Genomic DNA, 10,166 nt, shown 5'->3' on the forward strand with positions numbered 1-10,166 from the left:
TGTCACGATAAAGAACTAAAAGACTTCTCGAGTAGTAATTAACAAATGCCTCGCTTTCAACTAAGAAAGGGACAAACTTTACAAAAGAATTATGCTACGGCTAACTTTTGTTTTGTTTCCTTCCATCAAAATAACACACATGAATGCATCTTTTCCTTATCTTTTCATTGGACATACCCAACCAATCAAACCTCTCGGCCGAGTCCGAGTCAGGTCTACAGAGGTCTAGGCTGAAGTGGGCAATTCGGGATATTAAAAATAAGAATAAAAGAACCTGAAAACCCAAATCTTTTGCTCTCTTGGGCCCGTTTGGTTGATAGAATCAGAAGAAGTGACAAGTAAATGAAAGAAGTGACTTCCAAAATGATGAAGTAGAAAGTATTAGAAGTAGTGTCTTTTTTATTTGTTTTACAAAATTTTAGAAATAGTGGAAGTAATACTTCATTTGCAGAGCAATTGGCGAATTACAGGAAAATCGATGCTGGCAATTTGGTTGTAGGCCGGTCGACTGCGGGGACTTTCCTGGTCGACCTGATTCGTGCACGTTACAAGCTGAGTTTTTCAGCTCTCTGACCAGTCGACCGCAGGCTCGTGCCCAGTCGACCGCGACGCGGTTTTAGGACCAGTTCAGTTTCTTGGTTGGTTTTGGATGCACTATTCGATATAAATAGAAACACATGTTTCTAGGGTTGGGTGCAGAGGACTATCAGAAAAAGGAGAGACTTTTGAGCACTTTGAGAGGGAGATATTATGAGAGAGATGAGAGCTTTGATTAGGGTTATATTTGAGTGATTTCGTGAGTTGCAACCCATTGTATTTCTCCTCCATATAGTGAAATCTCCTCATCCTCTCCCCGTGGACATAGGCAATTGCCGAACAACTTAAATCTCTATGTTTGGTTTGATTTTTGTCGTATTGTGGTGGATTGTACTCGTGATTTGATTTGGTTTTCTTCTCTCGTGGCTTACGGACTCGTTTGGTATGCGAGCACGCTTCCGCAAGGCGCGTAACAATTGGTATCAAAGCTCTAGGGTTTCAAATCTAAGATTTTGTATTAGGTGGAGGAAGATTTGTTTTTTGGAAACTTGGTTCTTGGAGTTCTAGGCTTCAGTGTAAATAGCATTGTGGAGTTACCGGTTCAATATTTCACTTTTCTCGTGTGGTTAGGAGATCTTTTTGGAATCCGATCTAGGATTTAGTTGGATAATTTTTCAATTTTTATCATAGTTTAAATCTTTCTTTGCAATTTGGAGTTTGTAAGCATGGGAGAAGAAGTTAGTGAAAGCAGCAAGGTGATGGGGAGTACAGTGTTGGACCCTAGAGGGGGGGATGATTAGGGTCTTATGCTAATCTAATCTGATTTTATGCCAATTAAAATAATTAATAAGTTATCCTAGCAAGTATGAAATACAACAATGTATATGAGCTAGGATAAGCAATATGAACAACAAGATATATCCTAACAAAGAGGTATATGCAATGTATGTGCAAGGATATATAAACTCAAGGGTAAACAATCTAAACTAGATAGTGGGCAATATAATCAACAAACAATATACAAAGGCGATATAAGATATGAACATAAAAGAAAGTGCGCCAATGCAATCACAAACAAACAATATGATTACGGAGTTCGGTCCCCACGACATACGTCTCCGCTCCTCACCTCGAGGAGATCTCCACTATCACAACCGGGTTTTCTACATTCACCCGAAGAACTCAATTAAGCACAACTCTTAGTCACAAACCCACAACCCCAAATTATACTATGAATGTAAATACAATAAGCTCAAAAGGTTGTGTGTGAACAAAGAGATATAAATCAAAACTAAACTCAATGTAGTTCTAGCTTAATAACAATGATAATCAAATATATAAAAGAGCTAGAAATAGAGTTTAGAAAACTTCTCAATAGATCAAGAGTTGGAGGGAGAATAGTTGGAAGCTCAAACTTCAATAAATGATCTTCTCAAGCTCTTATGGAATTGATTCACAAAACCGAAACACTCAAATGCTTAAAAGCTTCTTAAACAAACTTAAACAAAAAATGCTTAAAAGCTTCTTAAAACAAACTTAAACAAACACTAAACAAGTTTAAACCCTTGTTAAAATCTTTTAAACCATTCTCTTAACTTTTTTGAAAGATGACAGCAATGGGGTATTTATACCCACTCCAAAACTCAGCCAAAACCCTAAACAAAAGACAAAAACAGCTCCAGCAAATCAGCTCAGGAAATAGCCGTTGGGAAAGCAACGGTAATATAGGCGGTCGATCGGAAATTCTATCGGTCGGCCGACGGAGAGCAAAAACCCGAAGAAACAATCTGGACCATCGTCGGTCGACCGGTGCGGTCGACCGATGGAGCTTTCGGTCGACCGGACCGGTCGACCGACCGTCGACCGGTGTGGTCGACCGAAAACTGACACAACAGAAAATTGATATGCTGATTTTAAAATGTTGTTTAAAAATATCAAATAAATTTTAAAAAATATAAAACTTTGGGGAATGATTGTAGACATGATAATAAACATGCTACAACGAATGATTATCAGAAAAGACCTCCCAAAAGAAAAATATCATCATTTTACAAAATAGTCCAAAACATGAAAATATGAGATACTTGAATTTTTTATGTTTTGATATAAACCAACTTTTGAAACTTTGTGAAATATTTTTATAGACTTAGTAAAACATGTATAAACTGATATTGAAGTCTACAAACTAAGAATACAATATTTTCACAAAATTGCATATTCTATGCAATGTTTTCAAAAACACAATAGAAAATATGAAATATATAATTTCATATATATAATCATAAAAACTCAAAACACATGTATGTATATATATAACTATATATATGCATAGAAACCAAAACTTATGTATATATTATATATATATATATACACACGAAGAAACCAATAAAATGTGTGTGTATATTATATTGAGCTTAGAATATCTAACACACATAATATAAATCCTAAACTAAATTACCCAAGCTTGATCTTGATCTTCATTAAGCTCAACTTGGTACACGTTGCGGATGAAGCTAAACTTGGATCTTGAACTTGAATTGTACGATGCTTCACTCCATAATTCCGCCAACCTCCTCTTGATATGATCGTGTAGGCTTAATCCATCCAACCTCCATCAACGTTGTTTGTCTACAATACATAGGAATGCACAAACACTAGACAAACAACATTAGTAGTAAATTGTTTGTAAATCATCATCAAAACAAGAAGGCCAACATACAGTTCAGGTGAATTTTAAAAAACTAAGATTAGGGTGGTGAAATATGACGACAAGATCAATTTTGGTTTGTGGACGAGCGACGTACAAAACACTCTCAATGCTCAAAACTTGGAAGAGACCATTATGGTCCATAAGAGGCTACCGAAATACGATGAGGCGATATGGGACAAGATGAATAGGAACGCTTGTAGGATGATCAGGTCTTGTTTGGAATAAGAGCTGAAATACGATGTGATTGGGGTGACGTCTGCGATGAAGATGTAGGAGATTCTTAACAACAAGTACCTTACGAAGAGTGCTGAGAATCGGTTGCACTTGTTGCAGAGATTATGCAGACTCCAGATGTCTAGGGCACCTCACTTGCGGATCATGTGAATAACTATATAAAGTTATTGTCGGACTTGGCAAACGTGGATGAGAAGATAACGGATGAGTACAAGATGATTATCTTGTTAGGCTCCTTACCCTATGAGGAGTATGATACATTCGTGCTCACTTTATTGAACGAGAGATCTTCCATTACCTATAGTGAAGTGACTAACACATCGACAAACTACGATTTGAGGAGGAAGGACAAAGAGACTTCCCGTGCTAGCACTTCAGGAGAGGCCTTGTCGACGAGAGGTAGAAGTCCATATCCGAGAGGTGATAATAGGAACAGGTCAAAGTCAATGGGCCACCACCAGTTAGTGAAGAATCAATGTGCGTTCTGCAAGGAACAAGGACATTGGAAGAGAGATTGCGAGAAGCTCAAGGAGAATGAGAATAGCAAGAAGAAGGGCCTGAAGGCCAATGAGGTGAACGTCACGAGAGGTGATGATTCCAATGATTCGTACTTTTTTCTATTGATTACTCCAGAAGTGAACCATATGGATACATCTGATTGGATGCTTGATTCTGATACTACTTATCATGTGACACCCCGGTGAGATTGGTTTGCATCGTTCGAGAAACTCGATGGGGGAGTGACAGTCATGGGAAATAATCAATCATGTGATATTTGTGGGATAGGTATCATCAGGATACGGATACATGATAGAGTAGTTCGTGAATTGAATGAAATGAGATTTGTTCCTCAGTTGAAGAAGAATCTTATTTCGGTTGGAGCTTTAGAGGCGAAGGGATTCAATGTGACCTTTGAGAACGCTGTAGCGAATGTTACTGATGGATATTTGGCGGTGATGATGGGAGTCTGCACTAGGAATATGTATTATCTAAAGGGGAGCACGGAAATTAGCCAGGTAGCTTTAACTATTTCAGAGACGAACGCGAGTAGGCTTTGGCACTACAGGTTGGGGCACACAGGTGAAAAGTCACTGCAAATTTTTGCAAGTAGGAACTATTGAATAGAGCCAAGAGTGGGAAAGTTGAGTTCTGTGAGTATTATGTTCTTGGCAAGAAGACGAATGTGAAGTTCGGGACAGCTATTTATAGAACGAGGAGCATCTTAGACTATATGCACACAGATGTTTGGGGTCCCATCAAGACGGCATCACTTGGTGGTCGACATTGGTTCATCATATTTGTAGATGACTATTCTAGGTGTTGTTAGGTATACACCATGACGAAGAAGAGTGAAGTCCTAGAGATATTTATGAAGTGGAAGAAGAGATTGGAACTGCAGACTGGGAGAAAGATTAAGACGTTGTCATCCGACAATGATGGTGAGTATACTTCAGACCCCTTTCAACAGCTATGTCGAGACGAGGGCATAGAGAGGTACTTTACAGTTAGTCACACACTGTAGCAGAATGGGGTGGCAGAAAGGTTGAATCGGTCTTTACTGAAGAATGTCCAATGTTTATTGTCGCAGAGTGGTTTGGAGAAGATCTTTTGGGCTGAGGTATTTTTTTATGCAAGCCACCTCATTAATAGGCTGCATTCATATGCGATTAGGGGGAAAACTCCTATGGAGATGTGGTCGGGAGAGCGAACATGTGACTATGATCAGCTCAAGGTATTTGGGTGCCCTGTATTTTATCATGTTAGAACACATAAATTAGAACCTCGAGCTAGGAAGGTCATATTTGTTGGATTCAAGCGTGGTGTCAAAGGATACAAGCTTTAGGATCCAGTTAATAAGAAGATTGTGCTGAGTAGAGACGTCACATTCGATGAGGCTTCTATCTTGAAGCTTCCCAGCTCTTATCAGGTGGAGAGCAACCCGAGAGTGAAGATATCACATGTGGTAGAGATTAATGCAGCTCCACATTAATCAGATGGGATCGTATACATTAGAGTGCCAACTGAGATGACGCCAGGCGAGCACGGTGATGATTTAGAGGATACATGTAGAGTTGAGCAGGATCAGGGACCGACGACTCAGGTTCAGGATTCTATTGCAGTTCGGAGACATAGGAGAGACATACGAATGCCAGTTAGGTATACAGACACAGTTGTTGCGTATGCACTTACAGTGGAGAGTATTGATGAGATGGTTCTTACGACATTCAGAGAGGTCGAGCAGAGTTTAGAGGTTGATCTGTGGCAGGTTGCTATGCAGGAGAAGATGGAGTCTCTTCATAGGAACGACACATAGGAGTTTGTCGAGCTTCCAAAGGGACGGAAGGCTATTAGTTGAAAGTGGGTGTATACAAAGAAGGAGGGCATTAAAGGCACTCCCGTGAGGTTCAAAGATATGTTGGTTGCAAAGGGCTATGCACAGGAGGAAGGTATTGATTATAATAAGGTTTTCTCTCCGGTGGTGAAGCATTATTCAATTCGGATTTTGCTAGCTTTGGTGGCACAGTATGGTTTAGAATTAGATCAATTGGATGTGAAAACAATATTTCTTCATGGTGATATTGATGAGGAAATCTATATGACTCAGCTATTAGGATTCCGAGCTGCATGGAAGGATAAATTGGTTTGTAGATTGAAGAAATCGCTATACGGTTTAAAGCAATCTCCTCAACAGTGGTATAAGTGATTCGATGGGTTCATGATCGGTTATTCGTACATTTGGAGTCAGTTTGATCCTTGCGTGTACTATCACAAGTTGAATGGAGGTGTGTACATTTACTTATTACTTTATGTTGATGACATGTTAGTTGCTTCTACTTCTAGATCCGTGATAGGTAGGTTAAAGATTCATCTTTCAAACGAGTTCGAGATGAAGGATTTGGTTGAAGAGAAGCGCATTTTTGGGATGGCGATAGGCAGAGATAGAGACAAGGGTAAATTTATTTAACACATGTAGATTATTTGAAGAAGGTTCTATAACGGTTCAATGTGAGCATGGAAACGAAGCTAGTTAGTGTACAATTGGGAGCCCATTTGAAGCTTTCAGCTGACCTTTCACCGAAGACGAGCGCAGTTGGAAGTTTGATGTACGCCATAATTTGTATGAGGCCGGATTTATCACAGACAGTGAGCATGGTTTTGAGATACATGCATGACCCAGTTTCGAATCATTAGGATGTCGTGAGATGGATTTTGAGGTACATTCGAGGTACTCTCAACGTTGGTTTGATTTTTGAGCGGGACACTAGCGGTGGGCAGCTATGTATTGGATACGTAGATTCGGATTATGCTGGAGATTTGGATAAATGCCGGTCTACTACGGGATATGTGTTTACTTTGATCCGTACGTCGGTGTGTTAGAGATGCACCTTATAGTCTACGATGGCTTTGTCGATGACGGAGGCAGAGTATATGACGATTACGGAGGCTGTTAAGGAGGCGATTTGGCTTCGATGACTTTTGGAGAATCTTGGTGTTTCGCAGCGATCCGTCATCATTTATTATGATAGCATGAGTGCTATCTATTTGGCGAAGAATCAGGACTTTCATGCGAGGACTGTAGGCGTCTAAAATTGTCTACGAGAGCCCGCACGAAGCTCGAAGCAATGGATGGGCGAGTCAAGGAAATTCACCTAAGCAGCTCGTGCGCGCCGGTCAACGCGCGCACGTCAAGCAGCTCGTGCGCGCCGGTTAACGCGCGTACGTCAAATCATCTCGTGTGCACCGGTCAACGCATGTACGTCAAATCATCTCATGCGCACCGGTCAATGCGCGTACGTCAAATCATCTCGTGCGTGCCGGTCAACGCGCGTATGTTAAATCATCTCGTGCGCGCCGGTCAACGCGCGTACGTCAAATCATCTCGTGCGCGCCGGTCATCTCGTACGCGTCGGTCAAACACGTGCACGTCAACCAGCCCGCGCGCATCGATCAATACGCGTATATTAACCAAAGCGCGTTCGACGGTCGGTCTTGAGGCGTTGCGATAAAAGTCAACAAATCGACCAAACATGCAAAAAGAACAAGTCTCGGAAGAAAGAGAACAGAAAAAAGAAAAAGTCGGTAAAACTACGCGAGCGCAGGACGGAACAAACCGACCCGCGCAAGCGCGGGTCGGGTCAGTCCAACCCGCGCAAGCGCGGGTCGGACCTGTCTAACCCGCGCCGCGCAGTCCTGATCCCGAAACGCGTTTTGACGGTTTTGATGTTGTTTTCACAGGATTTATCTGTTCCAGGGGTTCCTAACTGACTTGATATCATCCCCAAACATGCTTAGGCTGTTGTTGACTGAAGATAGATCCAAATCACTTGTTCTCATCCAGAATAACCGCATCTGGGGCCTATAAATACGAGCCAAAGGCCTCTATTTTCGAGATCTGGAATTTTATCAAGAGGACAAGGTGCTGCTGGATTGAAGAGTGAAGGAGGACGAAATTTCAGCGAAGGTCAACGAGATCCCGGCGAACTTCGGTGCAAAGGAGAAGCCGTTCGAAGGATCCGAAGCCTGTACGTCCGTTCCTCGAGATTAGGCTTGGTCTTAATCTCGAGAGGAGCCCTAATTTTGCTTTGTCGATCTCAGCGCTTCAAACCAGAAAACTTCCTCGGTGAAGGCGAAGCTCTGCCGAATTTTCCTGCAACCGGATCTGATTCGCGGTCGTCCACGGATTAACCCCGGCACCGGCAAAGAACCCACGCAAGCAAGAGCCGATAAACGGATCTTGTGTTTATTTTCAAGAAAGTTGTAATCTTTTATTTTTTGTTATTTGAATTCATTCCGATAAACGGATCTTGTGTTTATTTTCAAGAAAGTTGTAATCTTTTATTTTTTGTTATTTGAATTCATATGTAACGACTAAAGTTTAATGAAATCAATGACGAAGGTAACTTTCAACGAAAACAAGGACGAAACATATCGACGTTCGTTATCACTTCATTCGAGATGTTCTTGAAGATGGGGATGTGAAGCTCATGAAGGTCCACACAAAAGATAATCCAGCGGATATGCTCACAAAGGTGGTTCTGAGCAACAAGTTTGATCATTATAGAAACTTGTTACAAATTCGTGATTGTTGAGGTCATTCGCAGCCATTTGGATAAACTATGGGCGGCTTGATCTCTTGAGAGAAAGGGTACGGCAACCACATTAGTGCAACCGGATTTGGTGAGATGACGCAGTGGTGCTCATGTTTGGTGTCGGCTTAGTTTTGGGAAAACTTCACCGAGGTTGAGAATTGCAGAGAAAAATGGCGAATTATAGGAAAATCGATGTTGGCGATTTGGTTGCAGGCCGGTCGACTGCGAGGACTTTCCCGGTCAACCTGATTCGTGCATGTTACAGGCTGAGTTTTTCAACTCTCTGGCCGGTCGACCACGACGCGGTTTTGGGCCCAATTTGATTTCTTGGTTGGTTTTGGATGCACTGTTTGATATAAATAGAAACACACGTTTTTAGGGTTGGGTGCATAGGATTTTATCAGAGAAAAGAGAGACTTTTGAACACTTTGAGAGGGAGATATTGTGAGAGAGTTGAGAGCTTTAGTTAGGGTTATATTTGAGTGATTTTGTGAGTTGTAACCCGTTGTATTTCTCCTCCATATAGTAAAATCTCTAGGGTTATATTTGAGTGATTTTGTGAGTTGTAACCCGTTGTATTTCTCCTCCATATAGTAAAATCTCCTCATCCTCTCCCCGTGGATTTTGTGAGTTGTAACCCGTTGTATTTCTCCTCCATATAGTAAAATCTCCTCATCCTCTCCCCGTGGACATAGGCAATTGCCGAACCACGTAAATCTCTGTGTTTGGTTTGATTTGTGTACGTATTGTGGTGGATTGTACTCGTGATTTGATTTGGTTTTCTTCTCTCGTGTCTTACAGACTCGTTTGGTGTGCAAGCACGCTTCCGCAAGACGCGCAACATCATCTTCATTCCTTTTTTTTTCACAAAGGTTTGGAAGTAGGAAGAGGGAGAGGATTTTTAAAGATTTTATTTAGAATGAAAATTTTCCATATAATAACAAAACTGATTTTGCTCCTAAATTTGTGTAGATTTTAGCTACTTCCGAGATACTTCTGAGCTGTAAAGGATCGAAAAAATTTCAGAAAGTAAGAATGCCAAGTAGAAGTCACGTCATCATTTAGGAAAGTACCGAAAGTAGCATTTCAAGAGAAACAACACATTTTTTGATCGGAAGTAGCGGAAGTAACCTCTAATTCCTCTAATTCAGCTGCTTCATGACTACTTACATGCAAATAAATAGGCCTTTTATTCTTAGCAACGGTTATCAAGCCTGTGCCTGACAAATTTAGCATAGACGCAGGTTATCTACGTGTATTTCTCAGTTCACTACCATATCTCACATTCTCAGATCAAAAAGAACAAATTGTTAATTTTTCTAGCCACACGGAGATAATAATAAATCATATTCATCAAGAAAAAATTGAAATAATGCTCACCGAACCAAGTGTCCAGTAATATCCTCAGGTGAATGATCAAATGGATACAAATCATGTTTTCATTCCGAACGATAAATTAGAATTTTTCTGATTGCTATAAACGCTTTCGAGAATCGCATCTTTCTTAACCTGTACACAGAAAATTCCTACATTGAGCTGATTAAGGATAGCAACATAAGAATATTGAAGTTTTTACCAACATCACTGAATATCAT

The sequence above is a fragment of the Asparagus officinalis genome, chromosome 9 (assembly GCF_001876935.1).
Source record: "Asparagus officinalis chromosome 9, Aspof.V1, whole genome shotgun sequence".
Taxonomy (NCBI): domain Eukaryota; kingdom Viridiplantae; phylum Streptophyta; class Magnoliopsida; order Asparagales; family Asparagaceae; genus Asparagus; species Asparagus officinalis.